The 6,168-nt window shown below is 39.7% G+C and overlaps 1 long non-coding RNA gene across 1 annotated transcript in view; it reads left to right on the top strand.

Moving 5' to 3' along the window:
* The first annotated feature begins 5,072 nt into the window (after positions 1-5,072).
* Positions 5,073-6,168, top strand: part of LOC122716111 — an 80,566-nt gene continuing 79,470 nt past the window's right edge. The window contains exon 1 of the long non-coding RNA XR_006346944.1: positions 5,073-5,420. This is a non-coding gene — a long non-coding RNA (uncharacterized LOC122716111). The remainder of the gene's footprint in view (positions 5,421-6,168) is intronic.

Raw genomic sequence — 6,168 nt, 5'->3', positions numbered from 1 at the left:
GAGAGTTGAAAGGGGTGGCGGGAGAAAGGAGAGCGTTACAGCAGTGACTGCGCGACACCATGACGCAGCCACGGGGGCAGATTGGACAGTTATTGCATTCTGGGTAAGATTAATTGATATGGGGACTCGCGGGGGTGGCTGGGACACGCCGCCCGCTTAAATCGTGTCTCAGAAATGGGGATGAGAGAGAGCGGTGATTAACCGATTGCAACCGTGAACCGAGTGGAGTGAACCGAAAGCCAAACCCTCCCCTTCCCCTCCCCCTCCCCCCCTCTCTCTCTCTCTCTCTCTCATCTCTGCAACCGTTTCATCCCCGCTTTAATAGCCATTGAGTAATAGAGAGCCCTCTCATTATTAAATAGCGCTAGATGCTGGCCCGTGGGCGCATTCGTTCGGCCGTTCCCGTAATGACGTGATTACCGGGAGCACCGTGTCGTTGGCCAGATTTATGAAGCCTGTTCATTTCCTCCGGACAGATAGGAATCGGGAATCTTCCTCCGTTCCTCTCTCGATCCGTGATGTTAACGAACGGTTTTCGATGGCGTTTGTCGAGGTATCGTAGATTCGTACAATTTGTTATACGGGTTTTGGGTTTAAAGAGGATATCACGGCGAATTTTATTTATATTTATAAGATAGAAAATTGTTTGTTTCGATTGGGAATCTTTTTCAAAATTGTTAATATTACGTGATATCTAAATATCTAAATATATTCAGAATTGGAATACATCGAATCTTTATCGAACTCGGAAGGAAACAATTTCCAGTAAAATTTAACACGCGAATTTTCAGGCTCTTCTCTCGATTGCCGACCCCTTTCCCGCCGTTTTCACACCCCCCGAGTCCGGACGATTCTCGTCGAGCATCAGGAAGATTGCCCGACAAAACCAGACAATTCCGGTGCGAGCACGAGCGCAATTCCCGCTGCATGCGACCGCCACACCACCAGCTAGCTGCGCCAATTTTCCAGTATTTCCCCGCGTATCCCGCAATTTTCCCCGGCATAACCAGGGATACGAAGGTTGGCGAAGGTCCTCGTCATATCCCAACCGGAAAACGGCTGTCCAGGGCCGTATCGTTCCGCGAAGATGAAGATGACTGCGGAAATACGTTCGAATACGTTTAAGAGATGGAGGGGAGGGGGAAGGCGACAACCGGTGTATACCAGCCTCGGTACGGATACATCTTATGACTATTAAGGTATTCACGGCTCCTCGGAGGACGACCCACTTTGAGATATGACATCTCTCGAGTTATCCTCTGCAATCACCCTTTTTCCCCTCCTCTTCTTCCACTTCAACCACTTTCTACCATCAACGGTTTTACCACCCTCTTTCTCTCTCTCTCTTTCTCTCTCTCTCACCACTCCATACTTTTATTTCTGCGTATCTCGGTTCACAGGAATCGTATTCGGAATGCTCGAGGCCTCCTTCCCCTCCTCCCCCTTTCCCCTTATTCCAGCCTGGTTCTCCATATTATTTACAGCCTCGTTCCGCCCGTTATTTCGCAATAACTTGGGAAAAGAGGAGCAGAACGCGACAGTGTCGCCAAATTGGTGGGAACGACAGTAACCTGTCGGGCTTCTGACATCTCTGAGCGATGTACCATCGAGTCGAATCGACATCGCGACCTATCCCGTCTAACGTGGACGACAATCGATATATGTGATAATAATTTTTCGTTGTTAGATCCCTACGAGCGAAGTACAGGTATTCGATAAGATAGGTGGAATTTTGGAATTTTCGATCTCTCTAATTTTTTGTGAAGAGGAGGATATACAGAGGATTGGACGTGTTAGTTACGGAGCGAGTTCGAATATTATTCTAAGATATCGAGAAAAAAATTTGAATGGGAAATGATGGTTCGGGTGAAATCCCCATTTTTCACGAAGCGGGAATATAATCCCGCCCACGTAGGAGGATTTTCGCGTCAGTCAAGCGGCCGTACTTCGTTCCCAATTAAAAAACGTCAATTCGTAATTATCGTCCGCGTTACGTTGTTCGAGCAGTACAGTTAATGGAATTTTTGAGAAGGAGATTACACCTCGTGTTTTATCCAATTTGCCACTGTTGCATGCCACCCGCTAATTCCGCGCTTGCCTTCTCCCATAGACTCTCCCTGACATAGTGTATCCTCCTTCGACCAATGCTCTCCGTCCTTTTATCCTTTTATTCTATATCTTTATCACATTCGACTTCCACCATCATCCTCGATCGAGCAGGGAATATTTATTTTATACAAGTTATTCAGCGTTATTACGAGTTATATATATATTTTTTCTCGAGAAGAAGCTTTTTTTTTTTTTTTTTCTTTTGAGAGAGCAGTGGCGACAGACCTGTCAGTAAGCCAGTTCCATTTGTCAGTATAGCTTTTCTAATAACGTTCGACTTTGACTCGGACTTGGAGTTTAAACAAATAGCCCAGCAACAGGGCACGAAGAATGAAATAAATGGTAGGTAGGAAGAGGAAGAAAAGGGGCCATGTCGCACGCCCCAACGCGATCCATCAGGCGTCTTCGCCTCTCGACTGACTCAATAGACTTGAAGATCGATCGAATTCTTACTTGGCTCGGCTTGAATTTAAAGAACAGTTCCCCCTTCCCTCCCCAGTTCGTTCTTTCTCAATCTCGATTAAGACGTGCCGATAAATAATTCTATCTAATATCGAGGATACGTTTCATCGACGAGATTCTTTTTTGTCGAAGACGAAATGCAATCTTCTCACGGATAAATCAAATTCCACTTGTTAAAATTGTAATTGTATTTAACGAAGAAATTATTGCAAATTATTTTTGAAGGGGAGAGGAAGAAGTATTTTAAAAAGAATCTTTAAAAAGAATCGTTGGCACGTTCTAACATCCTCGAGAAATAAAATGGTAAAAGAAATGGAAGGCACCTATGGATGCCGGAATACGTGGGCGATGACGACGTTCCCACGAGAGCTCGATTCATTACCGATCTTGAATAAATGATCGCGCGGCATTGCGGCCGATTGGCGAACTCTATATAGGAGGATAGTGACTTTTCGAAAAGTGATTATTCGTTCGACGATGTCCCGTTCACGATGAAATCGACCCCCGAGGACAAGCCTGTGTCGTCATGTATCTCCTTTAGTTGCATCATTGATGATAGAACAGAGATCCTCCCCGGGACTCTTCTCCACATTTTCACGTCGATACGGTTTAACCTTCGGCTCGGCTGATTAATCCGTAAGCTCACGCGATTCTCAATTTACCAAATTTACGATTAATTCGCGTGTAATTCCAATTCCGCTTTGCTGGACAAAAATGAGAATTTTCTATTTTATTTTTAACATTTATTCGATAATCGTAATTATTTTAAAACAAATTTTACAATATTCGAGATTATATTACATTTAATATTATGCACGAAATATTTCTTCCATTTCCCTTTCATTCGAAATTTCTAAATTTCCCGGATAATACATACGGATATGATAATTTATCGAAAAAAAAAATATATATATAAGAAAGAATGAGTTGAGATCGCGTTTCCTTACATAAATTTGGGAGAAAAAAATTGAAATGGAATCAGCCAACGTCATGCCCGTCCCCGTGCATAATTTCGCGAGCGTACTCGCGGACGTATCGACGCCTACCTGGACCACGTAGCAGCCGTAACTCAGTTTCGAAATGGATCGCCTCCGAGGAATACTTTATGCGTGCTACACGTCATTCCGATCCGATGGCTGCATGGAGATAGCACGGGATAGGAGGACAAGGATCTTAGGTATTCCGCGCGTCGTTCAGGACGAGGTGCATCTCGAGTTCTCGCACACTTTCCAACCTGGTTCTCCGCGATGGAGGAGGATCGAGGCGAGGGAAAATGGGGGGAGGGTGAGAGAGGGAGAAGTCCAACCCCTGGTTCGCGACCCGTCGACGGAAGAAACTGCGAGCAGGGGGTCTACGGATAATCGTATAAGGATGAGTAGAAGCCGGATGGAAGGTGGATGGGTATCAACTTTTGATCCTTCGGTATCTCGTACGATGGCCCCCCTTTCCCGACGAGAGCGTCTCGCTATTCAAACGGATCTAACTCGATATAAGCGGTGCTCCCCAAGGCACCCTTCCACGACACCGACGACGAGGACACCACCTATCCATCCACCTACACCTCCCTCTCTCCCTTCAACCTCCGCTCACACTCGATTCTTTGGCGAAATAAGAGTATCCTCGCCGCTCGATCGGCGAATTCAATTTGCATCTTGGCTTCTATTTACCGCCTACCTTTATTGTCGTTCGGTCTTGTCTCCGTTGAAGTGGGTGGGGTGGTCTTCGATTTCGATAAAATACTTCCCTACGCGTTTGATGTCGTAGGAAGGGGATTAGTCGCGGGAAAATATCTTTTCTATGATAAGGGGGTTATAAGGTAATTATTTTACACGTGATTAATCATTTTGATAGGATAATGTAAAATATTCGCGATAAATTTTTAAAATTAAAATTACGATTGATTTTGTGCAAGTATAAATTTTACGGTATCTACTTTTTAAAGATAGATTATAGTGGATTATAGTGGATATTAGATTTATAAATTAATTTATTAAATTTTATTTTTTATAAATTTTAGATTTGTATATAAATATTCTCTATTTTTAATTCTTTTTAGTTTTTTAATTCGAGATTGGGGAAACGAAGATTTCTTTTTAACCGATAATCGAACAGGTAAACATTTAAATTATTAATAATTGATATTTATTTAAATTAATATATTCGATAATTTTTATTTAAAAAATAAATTTTTTAAATAAATCTATTTAATTAATATAATAATTAATATTAAAAAATATAAATTAATATAGAAAAGAAAAAATACGATTGATAAATTTAATAAATTTTAATATTAATTAATTATTCGATTATTATATTATATAAATAAATTAATAAATTACATTTATTTCGAAATTTATAGTACGCACGGTTTACTTATCGATATGCTCGAAGCGCGCGACCTACGTTTGCCCGCTGAGCTACGGTTACCGAGTGGGGATGAGTTAAGCCAGTTTTGTTTCGACGCTTGTACTCTTTGGACGCGTAGTAATTTACGCATTTTAATTTCGTTTATAATTTAAAATTGTGCATGAATTTTGCATCTAAAGTACTCGCGTATTATTTTTAAGTGTTTTCAATATATACGTTCTATTTGTAAACGATTTTCAGTACGTTTATTCGCGTAGTGATAGTTTTTTACATATTTTTCGTGTTTAAAGCGAATACGTTTATCGCGAGTGTTTCGATCGAAAGTACGTTTTATTCGAAAGTGTTTCTTCGCGATAGTTTCGCGTTTTTTATTCGCGAGTGTTGGTAAATTTCGTCGATTACGATGGATCAATTGATGGATAGAAGGAAAGCGTTGAAGGAAGCCACAAACAAGCTGTATAAATGCGTGAAAGCTACGAACGGTAAGTTGCATGTTTTTTGGTACTGGTGGTGGTATTTTTTAAAGTATTAGTTTGTACAGGAAGTATAATAATTTCGAATATTTCGATATTCGTGTATATTGATATTTATTTGTTATTTATTTTATTATTAGTTTAGTTTTTTATTACTAGTTTGATATACGAAATACATTTTTATTTCGTATTTCATTCACAACGTATTATATTTCGTATATAATAATTTCAAAATTTTTTATTTTCATTTGTTTATATTCTTATATCTGCGTCGAATTTCGTGACTCAGATATAAGCTGTTATGGTCTTCTATATGTAAACACAGCACATCGCGAGGAAAAAATTGTTTCTTAATAATTCGGAGAATCATCTTACGAATATTAAAAACATCTTTCTAAAAATAATCAAGAGATGGCGCTAAGAGTGAGTTTTTCACTCTCTTTATCCTTTTCCTATCGTTTTTTATCCTTTCTTTACGTGTTTCATTTGTGGCACTCAGGAGATGGCGCTAATTTCACCATTTCTACCATATCTCTATCCTTCTCCTTCACTTATTTTCCTTGTCTATCCTTTACAAATTTATGCGTTTTAAAAATACCTAATTAACTTTATTGCGTCGTTGTCCAAGTTAATGATTAAAAATTAACAAAATTTACGTTAAAATTTGCGTTAAAATTCATTTCTTATATTTTTAAATATTAAAAATTATTTATTAGATTCTTTAAATTATATATAAATGATATCAAAGCTTTAAATA

This window comes from Apis laboriosa, unplaced genomic scaffold, assembly GCF_014066325.1.
Source record: "Apis laboriosa isolate Shangri-la unplaced genomic scaffold, ASM1406632v1 scaffold42_cov153, whole genome shotgun sequence".
Lineage (NCBI taxonomy): Eukaryota > Metazoa > Arthropoda > Insecta > Hymenoptera > Apidae > Apis > Apis laboriosa.
This window is presented reverse-complemented; position numbering and strand designations above follow the sequence as displayed.